Below are 20,694 nucleotides of genomic sequence, written 5' to 3'. Positions count from 1 at the left end.
CGCGCGGCTTACTTGCGATTGCTGCTGCTGCTGCTGCTGCCGGCGGCGACCTCACTTCCGGAGCTGTCGCGCGACCCAGAAGGCGGGAGCGCGCGAGCGAAGGGGTCCGCGGCGCTGTCGGGTCGGCTAGAGGGAGCCTCCGCTGGGACAAGGGTACGTGTGAACGCGCGGGTCGGGCGAGGGAGGGAGGGAGGGAGGAGAGGCGGCCGGGGGGAGGGGGGGGAGCTTCAGCGGCGCTCCGGTTTCTCGCCGTGCGGCTCACAGGCTGCACCTGTTGCCCTGCTGCCTGGCAAGGCGGGCGCGAGTAGATAGCCTCGGGAACCTGAAAAGGGAGAGAAGAGGAAAAGAAAAAAGAAGAGGAACGGGGGAGGGAAGGGAAAAATGAAAGGAAGGTAAGGAGAGGAGGAGAAAGAAGAAGGGAAAGAGGAAAAGGAAAGGAAAAGAAAAAAAGAGGAAAGGGGAAAAAGGGAAAAAATGAAAGGAAAGTAAGAGAAGGAGAAAGAAGAAGGAGAAGAGGAAAAGAAAAAAGAGGAAGGGGAAAAGGGAAAAATGAAAGGAAAGTAAGGACAGAAGGAGAAAGAAGAAGGGAAAGAGGAAAAGAAAAGGAAAAGAAAAAAGAAGAGGAAGGGGGAAAGGGAAAAATGAAAGGAAGGTAAGAAGAGAAGGAGACAGAAGAAGGGAAAGAGAAAAAAGAGGAAAAGAAAAAAGAGGAAAAGGAAAAATGAAAGGAAGGTAAGAGAAGGGAAAAGAAGGGAAAGAAGAAGGAGAAGAAGAAAAGAAAAAAGGGGAAAGGGAAAAATGAAAGGAAGGTAAGAAGAGAAGGAGAAAGAAGGAGAAGAGGAAAAGAAAAAAGAAGGGGGAAAAGGAAAAATGAAAGGAGAAAAGGAGAAAAAAAGGGAAAGAGGAAAAGAAAAGGAAAAGAAAAAAGAAGACAAGGGGGAAAGGGAAAAATGAAAGGAAGGTAAGAAGAGAAGGAGAAAGAAGAAGCAAAAGAGAAAAAAAGAAGAGGAGGAAAAGGAGAAGGAGAAAAGGAAGACTGTCACTTCTGGGGAATTCCCAACGGAAGGACTAAGGCATTGGGAAGATTTAACCTTGGGAGGGGAGAGGATGTCCCACAGGTCAAGCCAGACCTGTTCCTGCTCCTGAAAACCGGAACATGGAAAAAGACATTGGAAGAAGTTTCCTAGGACAGACAGATTTGGATCCAAGTGCTGGGGATCCAGTGACCCAGCCTGGGGAGGGTTTGGATGTGCTCATGGGGACCTCCTCCTCTGACTTTGGCTCTGATTTGGGCTCCACCAGGTGGGACCTGCTAGATTCTGTGACTGTCACCGGAATTATTTTTTGGGGGGGGCGGGGGGATATTGTAAGTAAGAGAACTGATATGTGTGTGTGTGTGTGTGTGTGTGTGTGTGTGTGTGTGTGTTATTTTGTCTTTGAATAAAACATGCAAGTTGAAAAAGAAAGGACCAGACTCCTGCTGATTGATATAGCAGGTGAGGGAGAAACTAAAATCTTTGCGCCTCTTTCCAAGCTGAAATGAACATTAAATCCATATTACCATCAGTGAGTTTTGTTTTGTTTTTTTCCCTTTCCCACCCTTCCCTTTTCTTCCCTTGTGGGCTAAATACAGAGGAATGGGTTTGTTTGTTTTTTTAAATTTTTCATTAATTCCCCCACTGCTTGCAGCTCATCCTACGTTTGTGGCACAGCCTCGGAATAAAGCGGAATAAAAGAAAAGATTGAAAAGCATTTCTGCCCAAGGATGCGTCTTGATGGCATCCTAATGTATGGTTACTGGCGTGAAAAATGCTCAGGGCAGTTCATAGATTTTAGGAGAACTGCGGGACCTCTTAGGACCAACTGGGAACTGCTGTGTGGTCAGAAGAGAAGAGGGGGGGGGAAAGATCTGTTCTGCTAGACCTTTGTGAATCCAAAATTTGTTTAGAGATTATGTTTATGGATTAAGCGCCTATTTGCCAGAGGCTTGGACTTTGCCCGAGGCGGCATCTTTGTATTTCCCAGCCAAAGTCCAACTAAAGAAATTGCCTTTAAATTAGTTGCTAAAGGAGGTTGAGGAACCGTATTCTGTGCGTGCGTGTGGAGGAAAAAAGCAAGTTCTTATAGGAGCGTGAGATTTCTGCCACCCTGGCAACAACATAAGAACTTCCTTGCCTGCATGTGTGAGTCACGTGCACAATAGAAGGAGGTGGATTTTTTTCCTTGAGGTAGTTATGGCTTTAGCAGAAGCCACTGAAACCAAGCCCAACTCACTGAACTTTTCTGCTATCAGCCTGGAGGTGTGACTGTTTCCTTTTATAAGGAAAAAAACCCCAAACCCTACTTTCTGCAAGTGACTTTTACTCTCTTACCTGCTGGTAACCTGCTCAGGCATTTCTGGGACGGTTTAAAAGTCCTTGGAAGGGCAGGAGGGTGCATTATAGAGACCTGGTAAGTGTTTTGAAATCGGCATAACTTTGTGACACAAACTGTGGTAGTTTCTTGTAACTCTTGAATGCCTTGAGTCCATTATTTTATTCAGCGGGGTTAAGAGATGGTTGGGTTGGAGCTCTCTTTGCTGTCACAAATTTCTTTGTCAGCAACTATCCGCTGAGCCAAGACACAGACAACCGATAAATGAAATTTAATTTTACCCTTAGTTTGTTAGCATGTCACGAGTTATACATTTCTGGACTGTGACAAATTGCAGTAACGAAAGGATGAATGGTGTATAAGGTTGTCTTTTTGAGTTTATTCACATGTTTACCCCCCCCCAATTAAATATGCCTAAAGTCATTTTTTTATAGGCAGCAGCAACAGTTGGTATGTGTATGTGTGTGTCAGAATTGAGGGTTTTTTTTTTTTTTAAAGGATCCTCTGTTTGCTTTCACTTTAAACATTGATCATTTGTTTCCCTTGTATGGTTTTTTTCAGAATTCCTCTTTGGGAAGATGATGGGTGTGGATGCAAAGCAGTAATTATATTGTACCTTTAGGTTTCATAATATCTGGTTGAATAACATCTGTCTTATTACCTGCTTGGGATCATAAATAGATTGCTTTTTTGTTTTGTTGTTATTTTCCCTCAGTATCTCAGTCCTTGCCACCCTCTGGCACAAAAGGATTTCATTAGTGCCAAAATGATGGAGTCTCTTGATGTAATTCCATATTACAAACATTGCTATAAATCTTATTTTATTGATTGGTTCGTTTAACACTTACTATTTAAATGAGTTATAAAAAAACAAAAACGGAGCAAGAAACGGCCAAAAAAACATTAGCTGGCATTTCAGATTTTGTTTTTTGTACCTAACATCACCTTGTTTTAGCGCAGTCTAGCTTTTATTTACTAATTTAGAACCTTGTATTTTTAGCAGCTTTGCTTCTTTTGCCTTTTATGCCGAAGCTTCTCCTTCTTTTTTGGGGGGTGAGTGGATGTAATCAATTGTTTACTTACTGCTCTTGTGTACTGAGCTTTTTACGAATTATTGTGATATACGGAAATGAAATACTTCTTTTAAGAGCTCACACCGCAGCTTTTATTGTTTGGCTAGACCAGCAGACATCTGGATTATATGGTTTTAAAAAAATTACCTTTGGCCTTTTAAATTTTTATATCCCATCTTTATTACTTTATAAGTAACTCGAGGCAGCAAACATATATAATACTCCTTTCTCCTCCTATTTTTCCCCACAACAAGAGCCCTGAGCAGGAGGTTGGGTTGAGAGAGAATGACCAGTCATCCAACAGGCTTTCAGTGAGGGCAGGATTAGAACTCACAGTCCTAGGTTTCTAGGCAAGCACCTTCACCACTATGGATACTTCTTGACTTACGACTTTAATGGAGTCCGGAATTTCCGTTGTATGTCATGATACTTATAGGTTGGGGCACTCACGTGACCAATCCAAATTTTTTTGGGCAGTCATTAAGCAAACACAACAGCCATTAAACAAACACCTCTGTTGTTGAGTGAAGCCATGGTCCACAATGGACATTTTTTGCTGGAAACCAGCAGTAAATACCAGTTTCTGGCCAAACAAAACAAAGCTGTAAATCACAGCCATTTGCAAGCAGCTGTAAATACAAGGTAATTGCTGGCTGCCCAAAATGTGATTTGGTGAGTGGGCAGCTATCAGTACTTTAAATCCAGGTTGTAAGTACTGTTTGGGGGTCCATCATAACTTCAAACAGTTGCTGAGCAACCAGTTGTAAGTCAAAGACTACCTGTATACCAAACTGACTTCATAGGATAGTAATACTATTTCTCTATATAAGGCTATTATGGAGAAGTAAAAGAGCAATAGGGTAGGAGCTGCGATATTTCTCCTGTAGGTTAATTGATATTTTTCTCCTCAACTTCTGTAGAAGGACAGTACAAATAGTCCTCAATTTACAACAGTTTGTTTAGTGACTGTTCGAAGTTACAACGGCACTGAAAAAAGTGACTTACAACTATGTTTCACACTTATGACTGTCGCAGCATCCCCGTGATCATGTGATTTGCATTTGGATGCTTGACAACTGGCTCACATTTATGACGGTTGCAGTGTCCCCGGGCCGTGTGATCCCCTTTTGCGACCTTCAGTCAATGAGGAAGCCAGATTCACTTAACAACTGTGTTACTAATGTAAGAACTGCAGAGATAACAACTGTGGCAAAAAAGGTTGTAAAATGGGGCAAAATTCACTTAACAAATGTCTCACTTAGCAACATAAATTTTGGGCTCCATTTTGGTCATAAATCGAGGACTACCTGAATAAGGGGCGTTGGGAGCTTTTTAATTTATTTTTTGTAAGTCGAGGCATTCTGCCATATCACTTAGAACTCTCCTCTTGTAACGACTATAGAGTCCTTCTAACTTATAAGATAGGCCTTTGTTAATACTTATATTATTGCTTGCTTGATTTATATTATTGCTTGCTTATAATGTAGACCTAGGAAATTGAAAACAGATCAAAAGGGATTTGGTCACAAACTGGATGCAAAGGAACTAAAGTATTACATAGTTAAGTAGATACTCAAGATTATAATTAAGTATAGCTAAGAGCTCCTACAAAAAGGATAATTTATTTACATACGGTATAAAGATGTAGGATCTCTTTGCATGAATTCATCTTTGGAAATGCAGACTGGTTTACCCCTTGTGCTAAATATGGGTTGACTGAGCCAGCTCTGGCTGGATTCACACTTTGTTCTAGGCCCGTGATGGTGAACCTGTGGCACAGGTGGAACACAGAGCCCTCTCTGCAGGCACGCCAGCCGTCGCCCCAGCCCAGCTCTACCGCGCTTGCGCGCGCGCCTCCCTCTGGCCAGCTGATCTTCGGGACTCTGCCTCGCATGCGTGGGGATGGAGCACATGCTCAGGATGTGCATGCACAGTGGGAGGGTGGGATGCATGCACGGGGGGGTACAGGTTGATGCAGGAGGCTTTCCAGGCCCAAAACGGGGTACGGGGGGTCTCGCGCGGTGCCCCGCACCCCGTTTTGGCTTCCAGGTTGATGCAGCCCTGGTTTGGACCTGGAAATTCTCCTGCACCAACCTGGAAGCCAAAATGGGGTGCAGGGGTGGTGGTGGCACATGCATGGGGCCACTCGCATTACATTTTGGGGGTTTATTTATTTATTTATTTATTTTATTGAATTTCTATACCGCCCTACTCCCGAAGGACTCAGGGCGGTGCACAGCCATGAAATAAAACACATAGATATACAAAATTTAAAATCGAATAAAATGAATTAAATAAATTTGGCTGAATTAATACCCATAATTTAAAATACCCATATTTTAAAATCCATTAAAAATTTAGAATTTACACTTAAAAGGGAGAAGATTTAGGTGAGGCCAGCTTGATGAAATAAAAGCGTCTTCAACTCGCGGCGGAAGGTGCGCAGATCCGGAATCCTCCGTATCTCTGGGGGGAGCTCATTCCAGATCGTCGGTGCCCCCACAGAGAAGGCTCTCCCCCTAGGGGCCGACAGCCGACATTGTTTGGCCGACGGCACCTGGAGGAGCCCCTCTCTGTGGGAGCGTACTGGTCGGTGGGAGGCTGTTGATGGTAGTAGGCGGTCCTGTAAGTAACCAGGTCCCAAGCCGTTCTGGCACGTGTGCGTGTATTCGCGTGGATACCCGCTTTGAGCTCTCAGCACCATGGTTTACGACTCGGTATTTTAAGTCCGAACGAAACAAATTTCTGTATCAGTATGCATAGGAACCTGGTAGTAGTTACTTTAGTTTTTGATCTATAGACTACTGGTAGGTTTCTGCATAGAGCTAAGCTATGATACAATTTGCATGCTGCATGAATCCAGTTTGCAAGCCATTGTTTACAGCGTGGCAGCTTGCTCAAATTCATCAGGTTTGGACTAGTTTATTTACTTGTTCAACTCCTCTGGCCACCCACTCGCCAAGCGACGCCTCGTGGAAAAGCATCACCTAAGAAGGCAATCCAGTAGCCAGGCCTTCTGCATAAATAAGACTTGTATGGAGGATGCCACCTTAAAAAAAAATCAGTCTTAACATCTAGCCAGGTCTTGTTTTCATTCTGCAACCACTCCCATTCTCACTCCCTGGATAATTACTCTGGTTTTGCCGCCTCCGTTGGCTGTGAAGGGGTGTTTTGGTTTGGCTTGGCAGCAGCAGTAACTGTAATTGTAGCAGCAAGATGACAGGTCCAAATTGGAGCTTCCTTCATGATGGTTCATGTCAGAGGAAGTCTCATTGGTTCAGTTTCTGTGAGGCAAATTGTGTTACGGTGTAGTACGTGTTGCTACTGGTACTGAGAGAGAGCAAGGAATCGGAGTCCTGGGCACCTTGGAAAGCTCATTTATTAAATCCAGTCCTGGTGGTTTACAAATACAGACGATTATAATAGAGCCCCAAATTTCTGTTGCTAAGTGAAACATTTCTTAAGGGAATTTTGTCCCATTTTATGACCTTTCTTGCCAGCGTTGTTAAGTAAGTCACTGCCGTTGTTAAGTTAGTAACATGGTTGTTAGGTGAATCTGGCTTCCCCGTTGACGTCGCTTGCGAGAAGGTGGATCAAAAAGGGATCACATGACACACCCCCACCCCTGGACACAGCAACGGTCATAAAGATGAATCCGTTGCCAGGCCTCTGAATTTTGTTTGCATGACCTTGGGGATGCTGCGACGGTCATAAGTGTGAAAAAAAGGGTCACAAGTCACTTTTTTAAAAAATACCTTTGTAACTTTGAATGGACATTAAATTAACTGTTGTAAGTCGAGGACTACTTGTAATGTTTTGTTTTTTTTTCTTACTATGGAAGTAAAGCTAACCTGCATGTCAGGGAGCCTATGGAACAGATAACAAATTTTGTTCAGAAATTTCCAATATCCCTCCCTTTAAAGGGAACTCAGAAGGGAGCCATTATGTAAGAACAGGGGTCTCCAACCAGGAGTGGGCTTCAAAAATTTTAGCAAAGGCTTCTCTGCCCGGTTGCTGAGTGGGTGTGGCCATGGTGGACGTGGCCCAGTCGGCCTCCTCCACCATGGCGGCGGGTCGGGCGTTTTTGCCCTCCCTGGGCTCTTGAGGCTTTCCTCGAACCTCCGGGAGGGCGAAAACAGCCTCCCCAGGCTCCAGAGGCCCTCTGGACGCTGGAAACGGGCCTATTTCCAGCCTTCCCGAACTTCTAGTAGGCCTGATTTTTGCCCTCCCCGAGCCTCCGCATGCGCCCTGCACTTACCTGCATCCAAAACAGGGTGTGTGGGGACTCCTGGGAGGGGCGGGGCAGGGTGGATGGGTGGGTGGGGCCAACCAGGAGTGGGATTTGGGGGTTCTCCGAACTGCACCGAATCTTAGCTAGAGGTTCTCCCGAACCCCTGCGAACTCCCAGCAGCCCACCCCTGTCCCCCAACCCCCGGGCAGAGGCCCGTTTGGAACCGGGCCGCCCAAGTCGTGGGCGAGTGTGTGCACGCAACTTCACTTGCACGAGTGGCGGGTGAGCGTGGGTGTGCACGCAGCCCCATTTGCACGAGCGATGGGCGCGCGTGCTTGCAAAAGTCCATTTGTGCAAGCAGCAGGCGCTCACACAAACGGAGCTGTGCGCACGAGCGGATATGCCTGCCGCTCACACAGAAGCATTCCCTCTCCCCTTTGGCCCCCCCCTCCGCCCTCCCTGGCCGGACCGCTGATGTAGAACATTTCTAAAATCGGAAAGAAAAAGGATCACTAAAAGTGAGTTCAAACAAATGGTGTCAGTTTGAGAGGGAAGCTGTTGAAACAGATGCCCTCTGGGTTCCTCAGAGGTCCTCCCCATTCCAAGGCAAACCCCCCCCCCCCATTGCTACCTCACTGGGAGACTTCCAAGGAACAGGAAGGGAAATGTGGTTGGATAATATTCAGGCTTCATTTCATTCAGTTTTAAATCTATTTAAAAGCATGATTGGTATTTACAGCAGCGATGACTTAGTTAAAACTACGGCACATCCATATATCTTCATTTGAAAGTCACCAAAAGCTTTGAACTCTCTCTGATTTGACACAAAAAAGACGCACCATTTATGCAGAAGCTTTGGACAAATGAGCAGCAGTGAATTTGCTCTTGATCTTTACCGTCTAATTGAATACAAAGACAAGCTATCTACTAATGAGTAAATTTTATTTGGGTTGCTAGGTTTTTTTTTTTCCCCCTCTTGGAAAAATAGCCCAATTCCAGTTGTATTTGTGCAACCTGACCACATTTGAACCCTGTTTTTTTTATTCTTTTTAAGGTGGAAATAAGCAGCAGACCAGAATTCATGGTGAATCAGGCAGCAAGAAGCAAATGCGTCAACATAATGGCAGAGAAACATAAAGTGGACACTTTTTCTTCTTCCAGTTTTCCAAAAACCTGTCAGAAATGGTAGGTACAATTTTTAATTAACATGAAATTCTGGGAATTTCTCAGTCTTGAATGTCCAAAATAAGGATATTTAAGGATGCTTTGAGGCTGGGACCCATGAGCTGATGGTAATGATTTCCCCTTCCATTGGTTAACCATAACAAGAATTAAAAATGTAAAGTGCACACATCAGCAACACTCTTTCATTATGGGATATTGCAGTTCGATCCTTAAATTTCAGAAATTGCTGGTTGTCTATATACCTTGAAAGCTGAATATTACATGTTTTTTTTTTTAATTTGATTTATATACCGCCCTTCTCCGGAGACTCAGGGTGGCTTACAATGCGTTAAGCAATAGCCTTCATACTTTTGTATATTTTATACAAAGTCAGCTTATTGCCCCCACAAATTGGGTCCTCAATTTACCTACCTTAGAAAGGATGGAAGGCTGAGTCAACCTTGAGCCTGGTAAGATTCGAGATGTTCTTTGAAGGGTATCGTTTGCTTTGGTTTTTAACCGAAAACACATTTGCTGAAGTGTGCCTCTGGACATTTGCAGAGAGATCTTTTCGCAGAGTTGACTCAATTATCATTTATATTTTTAGAACGGGAAGGACAATCTGGGTCAGTAGGCATTGCCTCTTCATGATGGAAATGTTAATTACAAGAGTGAAGAAGGAACGTGTGCGAAGTTCCCTTCCTGCGCCAAAACTTTTGTGATTCAGGAAAGGAACATTTCTGAGCATTGTAGAACACTGTCTGGGAAACACAGACCTGTTTCTAGTTCAGACAATTTATCTCTGGACGTTGCCTGGTCTGGAGGGAGCTCAGCATGGCTTGAGGAGGAAAAAAAATAAAAAAGAACTTTCTGGAGTTTTCCAGAACCTTCCTAAATGTGACTTTTTCGCATCCCTGCTGATAGAGAAATATTATTCCTCCGATTACGTTTTCACGGTCCTCAGTGATACTGCATTCCCCGGCTGTACATAGCTGGGCCGTGAATCAAGTAATTTGTGTAGTACTCTTGGTTTAAAATATCCTGTGATCTTCTTTTAAAGGTGTTGAATAGGGAGATCTTGGCACCGTAAATTGGAATATGGCATGACCTTCTGATTCTCCACTAACTCTGAATTAGACTACTTGAGGGAAGGAACAACACTGCGGGGGCTGAGAATGTTTGGCTCAAATCCTAAATGACTAGTGAATGGCTATTCTCGGCCTCATCTAAGGCTGTCTACAGAATCCATCCATCACCCCAGTGGTCTTTTTGGGGTGAGAGACTGGGTCCATGTGTCGCTGGGCATCCTGTTCGTTCTATCTTAGCAAGTTGTGGTTTCAAATCATGGCTTACGGCTTAGCATTTTGTGCAAAGATAAACAATTATTCGGGGAACTTTGTTGTTGTTCCTTGCGAAGTCGTGTCTGACCCATCACAACCCCATGGACAACGTTCCTCCAGGCCTTCCTGTCCTCTACCATCCTCTGGAGTCCATTTAAGATCACACCTACTGCTTCAGTGACTCCATCCAGCCACCTCGTTCTCTGCCATCCCCTTCTTCTTTTGCCCTCAATCGTTCCCAGCATTAGGCTCTTCTCCAGTGAGTCCTTCCTTCTCATTAGGTGGCCAAAGTATTTGAGTTTCATCTTCAAGATCTGGCCTTCTAAAGAGCAGTCAGGGTTGATCTCATCTAGGACTGACCGGTTTGATCGCCTTGCAGTCCAAGGAACTCGCAGGAGTCTTCTCCAGCACCAGAGTTCAGAGGCCTCAGGGAACTAAGGCTATTCAAATTACGACTGTATCATAGAGTGCTAAGGAGAGAATGTGTCCTATGGCTTGTCTTGGAAACCTTCTATAGCATTGACATTGGCGTCTGACTGGACACCTGGATCGATGGTGGTTTCGGGGGCATGATACTACTGCTTTCTGAGTGGGCCTTTCTAGTGGGTGTATGCAGAGAGGAGCTGCTGCACTTGTAATTACTCCAGCGTCTGATGCATTTTTGGAACATCTGATGAATCTTCCAGGACTCTCAGTCCCTGCTAGAGCAAAAGGTATTCACCATGGCTTGTGGGGCGTGGTGAGGGTTGCCCAGCTCTGGCTGGCGTGCCAGTTGCATATAATTTTACACTAAGATGCCGCAACAATAATGACTCATCCTCAACAATGTATATGGATAGATCATTACTACTAAACATTGCAAATTGGCCTGCCCTTGATGATTTGGAAGCTTCAGGTGGCACAAAATGTAGTGGTTTAGCTGCAAACTGTGTGTGTGTGTGTGTGTGTGTGTAATACAGCATTGTTATTCCTGTGAGGCAATAGTTGCATTAGTTATTATGTCTGAACCGAAGGGCTGGTTATCATCATTAAAGCCGTACGTTGCTTTGCAGCCAGCCAACTGTGGGCCTGTCCCACTCAATTTCGTTCTGTCCCATGCAATTACCGAAGGAAGGTATGCTGATCTCCCACAAGAGGTAAGGACGGTGGGAGCCCAGCAACACACTTTCTCAGTAGCAGCTCCCACTCTTTAGAACACACCGCCGCACAAGATAAGGAATGTCCCAACCTCCTGGCTTTTATTAAGACGTTTTAACAAGTCTATTGTCCCACTGATCTTGTGGACATCGATGATTCACCTGGGTCAGATGAATGAGATTTTTTTTTTTTTTACTGGTCCTGTCATAAACAGTCTCCGGTCCTTTGTTGAAGTAGGTGGCCTAAGAACCACAAAGACTTCACTTTGGCTATGTGTGTTTATGTTTTTAAGCGAGAATGATTAAAATCACTGTCCTTTTGTCCGTCAGAGGTGCTGAAGCACACATATGTTGTGTTTCCTGGGGCAGAAACAGTGCATTATTACATTAACAGTTCAGGGTCTGCCTTGAGTAATGACTGCTAGAATGTTGATTACAGGCTGTAAATATTGGTGCAGTTGATTTCACCACGATCCATAAATCCATATTTTTATTGTCTATTGCTCCCACGTTTTTATGGTTGAGAGATATTAGCCTTTATAAACAAGGATGAAGATATCCTCAGATGCGTCTTGGAGTAGGTGATTTCTTGCTTCAGCTTGTAGCAAACTTAATGCATGCAGATGGGTTGAAAGAAATAGAGAAAGCCAGTGAAAGGGACACAGTCCCATTTTTCTCCTCAACCAAGAGGAATTTGTTCTCATTTCGGTTCTTCCAGAAACAGACATCAGTTCCACTCCGGCTTTTCATCTTGTAAATAATTGTGGTCTGTTTGTATTTTGTAATGAAATCATGCAGGAGCCTGCAGCTGTGGGCAGATACAGAAGGCCCTGGGAGAAGGTTAGTTGTAGATGGAGGGGCTGCCTTGACATTCTCTTAAAGGAGAGGGAAGAGCAGCTGAGAGACCTAGGAGACCCCCAGGTGGGAATAGTCACTGGTCCTAAATGATCCTTGTGCCTACAAGACATTGGTTGGGCAGGGTACCAAAGAAAGGGAACTGGAAAAAACAGACATTTAATTTCATTTTCATTTTATTTGATTTATATACCGCCCTACTCCCGAAGGACTCAGCGCGGTGAACAGGCACAAGATAACACATAGAATACAAAAATTTAAGAGCAGAAGTAAAATCGAATTAAATCAATTTAGCCCAAAACAAATTTAAAACCCCAGGTTAAGAACAAATTAAAATTTACATTAAAATTTACATTAAAAAGAGAATGGGAGAGGTTAGGTCAGACCAGCCTGGTGAAATAAAAAGGCCTTGAGAGCGCGGTGGAAGGTGCGTAGATCCGGGATCCTCCGTATCTCCGGGGGGAGCTCGTTCCAGATAGTAGGAGCCCCCACAGAGAAGGCTCTCCCCCTGGGGACCGCCAGCTGACATTGTTTGGCCAACGGCACCTGGAGGAGTCCCTCTCTGTGAGAGCATACCGGCCGGTGGGAGGCCATTTGCAGCAGCAGGCGGTCCCGTAAATAACCAGGCCCTAAGCCATGGAGCGCTCTAAAGGTGGTAACCAAAACCTTGAAGCGCACCCGGAAGACCACCGGGAGCCAGTGCAGCTCGTGCCATGTCGCTCCCATAACCACCCGCATCCCTTTGTCCAGAATAGCAATAGCACTTAGACTTATATACCGCTTCACACAGTGCTTTACAGACCTCTCTAAGCGGTTTACAGAGTCAGCCTATTGCCCCCAACAATCTGAGCCCTCATTTTACCCACCTCGGAAGGATGGAAGGCTGAGTCAACCTTGAGCCGGTGGGACTTGAACTGCTGGCAATCAGCAGTCAGCAGAAGTAGCCTGCAGTATTGCACTCTAACCAGTGCTCCACCACGGCTCTTTGTAGAGGGTCTCCTGCTTGAGCACGGCGTTGGACTGGAAAACCCTTCCAAATCTGTTACTCTATAATAATCGAGGAATGAACTCCAGGGAGCGTTGTGGGAGCCCACTTGGATATTATTCGTGCAATCTTGACGGCTGTGTTGCAGAACTGGTTTCCCTCGTCTTCTTCCAAGGACGGTTTCCCAATTTCCTCATCTGGCCAACATTTTGGCAGTTCTTCGTGGTCTCACATCCAAGGTTTAATTAGGGCCAGCCCACATTAGCCTCTGAAATCAGCCCAGTTGGCTGGCTGCTGCCCCTTGTTAACATGCCAATTAGAGCATTACACCCTCAGACGTATACTCTACAAGACTAATACCTCCCCACCGCCACCCCGCCTCCCAACAGGCCACCCGGTGAGAAATGCAGCTAAGGAGAGAATCTGATATGGGTATAAAGATGCCTTAGTTTCTATTGCTGAAGTTATCACTGTTTTAAAGAGAAGGGTGGTTGTGTGGGAAAACTGACAGCAGTCGCTGTACTTGATCTTAATATGTCTGTATTTCATTACACTTCAGATTCTCGGACACAGTTTGCTGGGAAGCGAGTTGTGTATATATTTCCCATTTCCACTTTCCTGAATGAGAATCATGCCTGGTAAACATCCCACCAGAATGGAAGGGAGGGTGGGCTTTTGTGGTGTAAAAGTATAGGGATAAGGCACCGATTAAAAGTACAACTTTCATCAGCGGAGATAAGAGTTTGAATTGGGCTAGTCTAGATATGGACAACGCTTGGGAATTATGGAAGCTGAAATCCCTACAGGGCACTTGGTTCAGTGGTGGTATTCAGCCGGTTCGGACCAGTTCAAGTGAACCGGTAGTGGCGACCTGTGGGTGGGCCTGCCCACCCACCCCGGTGCTATGCCGTCCTATTTATGTTGCAGTCCACCAGCAGCCTGCAGAGTTGGCAGCGGAGTTGGACAGTGAGGAGGCTGGGGAGGAACATGGGCCAGTCCTGGAGTCTGGGGAAGGCCCGGTCGAGGGCTCTGCGTCAGAGGCAGAGATGGGGCCAGGGCCATCTGGGAGTGATGCGCAGACTCCGGAGCCCCCAGAGTTGGACAGCAGAGAGGCAGAGGAACAGGAGGAGCCTGTTCCTAGCGCACACATGCACAGAGCTGCCAAAAGGCAAGAGCAGCTAAAGCAAAAGGGACGACTCGTGAGTAAATCCAGGAGATGTTTGGCCCCTCCCATAAGGTTTAAAAGGGAAACAAAGGCACTTGAGCTTTTTGCAGGAAATCAATGTTGCTAACTCTGTTTCCAGTCGGCATCTCTTGTTTGTTTCTGAACTTCGCGGGGCTTTGCCAAGTAAGGCCTTTGGCAGGGTGTCAAAGAAGATAAAGGTTGGTGATTATACCGAATGACTCCTTCCAAAGGACTTGTTTTGCAACTAATTGGGACTCAGCTGGGAATGAACGTAATTCTCAGCTGTTACAATAAAATAGGTTTTTTTGGGAGTAATTGTGTCTTGTAATGACTCAGTAAGCCTAGGTCACAACAATTTAGCTATGTTTTCTAAGATGTGTGCATGTGTGCACGCTCACATTTTTGATGTGTGGCAAACCGGTGGTAAAATTATGTGAAGCCCACCTCTGACCAGGTTGTGGAAAGCTGTTTCAGATGATCAGGTAAGAAAGTTGAAGTGACCTCCTACAGAAGAGGCTTGTCTCTCTAGAAAAAGAGTAGACACAATTCTGAGACGGAAAACATAGGCTTTTAAGATCAGTTGTGCAGCATATTTCCAGAAATCAGACGTTGCATGGAAGTGATAAAGCTTGGCCATTTCATCCCGGATGCCATCTTGGAATCTCTGTTGTTAGCTGGTGTTTTGATCTGATGGTCAAAAGTCCTAAATGAAAAGTGAATATTTAACTACTCGTCCAAGGGCAGCCCAGCCATCCCTCTTATTAGAACCTAAGATTAGATGGCTGGAAAACAACTGTACTGGATGTCACGGGAGCTGATTATACATACAGTACTTTGTTTGATTTGGGATTATTGCATTGTGAGAAACGAATAACTCTGGGTTTTCAAACCCAAATTTCTGGTTTAGTGTGATATTACAGCTTTATCAGCAAACCATGACTAATCTGGTGTAGCACATGTGCCTTCTGACATGTTAGTGTGGGTAATGCTTTTTTTTTTTTTGCAGAGAAAAGTGTATGCGTTCCTAAGACATACATTCATTCATGTTAGGAATAAACCATCATTGTAACCTTACTTGATGTTTAAGACAGTGTTCTGGCTTATTTTCCAGCATTGCCTCTGTATCCATGTTTTGGAGTTGGTGAGAGGATAGGAAATACCGTATTTTTCGGAGTATAAGATGTACCGGAGTATAAGACGCACCTACCTTTTTTGGTGACGAAAAGAAGAAAAAGAAATCTCCCTCTGCCTCTGAGCAATTTTGCCTCCTTGCAGCAAACAACCTGCTTTACTTTGATTTTCATTTTCAGCATAGCTTGATTAGCACAAGGAAAAAAAAAATCTGCTCCAGCAATTTACCTCTTTGCAGCAAGCAGCAGAGCCCTGCGCAAAACAGCTGAGAGCAAATCAGCTGAGAGTCGGGAGGCTGATCCAATCAACTTGTGCTAATTAGGCTATGCTGAAGCTGAAAGGAGCTGTTTTTTCTTGTTGTTTGCTTGCAAGGAGGTAACTGCTGCGAGGCAGAGGCCAAAGGGTGGGGGCCAGTGGGTGGGCAGGTCTACATTCGGTGTATAAGACACACCTAAATTTTCACCCCCTTTTAGGGGTGGAAAAGGTGAGTCTTATACTCCAAAAAATACGGTAATAGCAATAGCACTTAGACTTATATACCGCTTCACAGTGCTGTACAACCCTCTCTAAGCGGTTTACAGAGTCAGCCTATTGCCCCCAACAATCTGGATCCTCATTTTTACCCACCTTGGAAGGATGGAAGGCTGAGTCAACCTTGAGCCTGGTGAGATTTGAACTGCCAAATTGCTGGCAGCCGGCAGTCAGCAGAAGTAGCCCTGCAGTACTGCACTCTAACCACTGCGCCACTGTGGCTCTTCGCCATAATGACTCAAGTGCTGGATTAAAAGTGTGCTAAATGGTGACTATTATTCATAGGCTACACTAAAAGGAGTAGCCATTTATGCCAGGCATGATTGTGGAGGAGAGGCGCTAACTTTGGCTCCTTTTCATCAAATCTGAGGGCTTTAAGGGATTAAGCTCACAGCGAGTGATTTGAAGAAACGCTGAATTAAAATGATTTGTTGAAGCATACCTCATTTGTTAACAGCATGTTTTACTAAAACATTTCCTCAATTCTACCTGAATCGCAAGCTAGAATTAAACATCACTCACCCTTCTCCTCCTGCCAGCAGCAGCATTCACAGTATCTATATGTGCATTTCAGGGAGGAAAAAAAAAACAGTTCTAAGCTTTTGAAAATGATAAGCTGCATGAGCTTACTCAGAAAATCCTTGTTTTCCTTATTGTCAGCATTCAAGAAAAACGTAGCTGCAAAATGGATGGAAACAAAACTACCATATTCAGTAGCCCAACGGGAACGATAATGTATGTAGGGGGAAATTGTCATAGCGTAGCCAATGGCTTTTTGTATTTGAGGGCTTAATTTATGTTTTAATTCCTTCTTCTCAAAATTCCAATTAAAAAGAATTTAAGGGATCTCAGAGAACTTGTGATTCAGTGGAGAATAAGGGCATAGCAGGAATCCATTCCTACACAAGTCTTAAATGTGCAATTCTGAATGCAGTTTGGTGCAAGCAGGCCACTAAAGATAAAGGTTCCCATACACATACCTGCTAGTCGTTCCCGACTCTAGGGGGCAGTGCTCATCTCCGTTTCAAAGCCGAAGAGCCAGCGCTATCCGAAGACGTCTCCGTGGTCATGACTAAACGCTGAAGGTGCACGGAGCGCTGTTACCTTCCCACCAAAGATGGTCCCTATTTTTCTACTTGCATTTTTACGTGCTTTCGAACTACTAGGTTGGCAGAAGCTGGGACAAGTCACAGGAGCTCACCCGTCACACGGCACTAGGGATTCGAACCGCTGAACTGCCGACCTTCTGATCAACAAGCTCAGCATCTTAGCCACTGAGCCACCGCGTCTCAAGCAGGCCTCTAGTTGATCTTAAAACTGCTAGAGGGAAGACCCAAAAGTAGGTAAAAGTCTGCCTGACGAACCATGATATGCGGTTAAAAATGTTCTCCAGATCCAGATGTGAATAGTTCTTGGGCTCCACCTAGTCCAGTTGAACAGTACCACTCTAAATAGAATCTGTAGCCAAGAGGTAAAAGAAGAATTCATATACTTGATAGTATACCGAACTGTTCATGATTTTCCCTGGCTGCAATATAGTAGTTCTTTGCCTGAAAATTTGGCCTGTTTGCTGTGGCACAGAACTTCGTGGACAGGAGGTCAGGAAGCATTTTCTTGGCCATCAGGATACAATAAAAAGAATAAGTCAGCAATTCTTGAAAGAAAAGGTCTCTCTTTGAGATCACTGAAAGCATCAAGAAGTTTCTGGAGCCTAGCTAGAATATAGTAGCATGTGATTAAGCTTTTTTGCCTGGCCAGTCTTTTTTTTTTTTAAAACCACTTTTTTCTTCTTGATTTGGAAGGATTTCATTTTGCTTTATTTCTTTTCCAACAGTAAATTAGTTTTGACAGGAAGGAAGGGAGGGAGGGAGGGAAGGAAGGAAGGAAGGAAGGAGGGAAGGAAGGGAGAGGAAGGAAAGGAAGGAAGGAAGGAGGGAGGAAGGAAGGGAGGGGAAGGAAAGGAAGGAAGGAGGAAGGAAAGGGAGGAAGGAAAGGAAGGAGAAAGGAAGAAAAGGAAGGAAGAGAGGAAGGGAAGGAAGGAAGGAAAGGAAGGGAGGGTGGAGGAAGGAAAGGAAGGAGGGAGGGAGGGAGGAAGGAGGAAGGAAAGGAAGGAAGGAGGAAGAAAGGAAGGGAGAGAGGAAGGAAAGGAAGGATGAAGGAAGGAAGGAAAGAAATCTTATCAGTCAATCCAAATAGCTTTATCGATTTGAAGACTTAAAAAGTGCTATATCAGATTTATTGATTTATTCTAGTCGTCCTTCCTCCTCTTCCTCAAACAACACCCCTGTGAGGTGGGTTGGACTGAGAGAGGCCCAAAGTCATCCAGCCAGCATTCAGCAAAGGCAGGACTTGAACTTTCCATCTTCTGGTTTCTAGGCCAGCAGCTTAACCGCGGCTGCACCAAAACTGTCTTTCTTAAAACTCTTCTCAGTTAATTAACCTCTTTGCCGGTTCCTTTCCTGTAGCCGTGGCCCTTATAAGAGACGTACAATTGTTCTCTTAGTCCTGGCAAAACTTCTGCTTGACTTCTAACTTGTGTTTTCTCATCTGCATTTATTCCCCATTCCCGGCAATCATGAGCATCATTTCTGGGAAAATTAAAACGAGGTTTTCCCTGACTGCGGAAGGACTGGTCCCAATTATTTGGCAGCATCCTTTCCCCCTTTTGGCAGATGGACAGTTTTCCCCCCACAGATGTTTTGATAAAATTATAGCAACTCCGAAAGATTAATTGTTGCTCCCTTCCCCCAAAATACCGGCCCTATTTGTCTTGTCAGAACCCAATACAATATATTAAAAAAAAAAAAAAAAAAGATAAATATTTGTCTCCTCTCCCAGATGGTTCAGGAACAATTTTATATTCTGGTTTCATTCGGTACTGGAACCGAGGAAGCTTGGAGCAGTAACATCTGTATTGTTCTTGTGATTGTCGTGAAATCACCCTGGAATCCTCTCGACTCAGTAAATGAAAATTACGTTCATGGGCATTCCTACTGATCTGAGTTCCTTTGCTTACAGCCAGTTAGTCCCATCACTAACTATTGGGAAAGAGTCATTGACCCCCGCAGAGAAAGCTCGCAATTTAGGCATCCTCCTGGATGCACGACTGTCTTTAGAAGATCATATAACAGCTGTGGCCAGAGGAGCTTTCTATCAGGTTTGCCTGATTCGCCAGTTGCGTCCCTTTCTAGACCGGGACTCATTACGCACAGTCACTCAAGCCCTCGTCATTTCCCGACTTGACTACTGCAATGCTCTCTACATGGGGCTCCCCTTGAAGTGCACCCGGAAGCTCCAACTGGTCCAGAATGCGGCCGCGCGAGTAATTATGGGAGCAACATGGCGCTCACATGTAACACCTCTTCTACGCGAGCTGCACTGGCTTCCGGTGGCCTTCCGAGTGCGCTTCAAGGTGTTGGTTCTTACCTTTAAAGTGCTCCATGGCTTAGGACCTGAGTACTTACGAGACCACCTGCTGCAACCGATAACCTCCCACCAACCAATACGCTCTCACAGAGTAGGCCTACTCATAGTACCATCATTAAAACAATGTCGTCTAGTAGTTCCAAGGGAGAGAGCCTTCTCTGTGGGGGCACCTACTCTTTGGAACAAAATACCCCCTGGAATACGAATCATCCCAGATCTTCGCACTTTCCGACGTGCCCCGAAGACCTTTCTGTTTCAACAAGCAGGGCTAGCATAAACATCTAAATTCTATGCCAAGATCTTAGCAGATACACCAAGTTGACTCAATTTATTATTTACTGTTTATAAAAAAAAAATTATTATATGTATATGAAATCTTAATCTGTTCACCACCCTGAGTCCTTCGGGAGAAGGGCGGTATAGAAATTCAATAAATAAATAATAAATAAATAAATAAATAAATAAATAAATAAATAAATAAATAAATAAAAAAAAATATGTTTAATTGGTTTGGGAGAGTCACATCAGGAGAATCCCTAGTACAGATCTACTGTGTGAGCAGGGGGTTGGACTAGATGACCTCCAAGGTCCCTTCCAACTCGGTTACTGTTACTGGGTATCCGTGAGAGCCAGTTTGGTGTAGCAGTGAAGGCCACAGGCTAGAAACAAGGCGACTTATGAATTCTAGTCCTGCCTTTAGCCATGAATTCCAGCTGGGTGACTTTGGGCCAGTCCAATCTCTCAGCCCAACTCATCGCACAGAGTTGTTGTTGTGAGGAAAAGAGGAGGAAGGAGGGGTAGGTTTGCTGCCTTGAGTTATGAAAATAAACAGCTAATAATACGATAGTATTAATTAATATTAATTAATAAATAATACAGTGGGATAAAAATAACAATGGTTGATAGAAGGCGGTTCTTTCCCAAGAATTCAACTGCATTGATTAAAAGGCATCTTTGGGGACTCAGAAACTCAGAAACAACATACTCAGAAACTCTGAGAAGCTGTGAAGCAACAGGAGGATAATAATGAGGCTCCCTGGATAATGAACGTTCAGAAATGACATTTCTGGCATTGGCAATGCATGGGCTCTTCTGACAAAGTCATATTTCTCAAATAACTACACCATCGGGGATAGCAAGTATTACAATCTCTACTGCAATTCCATACATGCGTATAAGGTAAAGGTAAAGGTTCCCTTCGCACATATGTGCTAGTCGTTCCCGACTCTAGGGGGTGGTGCTCATCTCCGTTTCAAAGCTGAA

At 44.6% G+C, this 20,694-nt stretch overlaps 1 protein-coding gene across 1 annotated transcript in view; it reads left to right on the top strand.

Annotated features, from left to right (window-relative positions):
* Nucleotides 1–942: 942 nt before the first annotated feature.
* PPARA (peroxisome proliferator activated receptor alpha) overlaps nt 943–20,694 on the top strand; it is a 44,362-nt gene continuing 24,610 nt past the window's right edge. The window contains exons 1-2 of the mRNA XM_070946798.1: nt 943–1,302; nt 8,732–8,862. The gene's annotated coding sequence lies outside the window, so the exon portion shown is untranslated. The remainder of the gene's footprint in view (nt 1,303–8,731; nt 8,863–20,694) is intronic.

This window comes from Pituophis catenifer, unplaced genomic scaffold (assembly GCF_029215685.1).
Source record: "Pituophis catenifer annectens isolate HBS135680 unplaced genomic scaffold, rPitCat1.0.hap2 SCAF_7, whole genome shotgun sequence".
Lineage (NCBI taxonomy): Eukaryota > Metazoa > Chordata > Lepidosauria > Squamata > Colubridae > Pituophis > Pituophis catenifer.
Note: the sequence above shows the minus strand (reverse complement) of the source record. Positions and strands in the feature narration are given on the sequence as shown.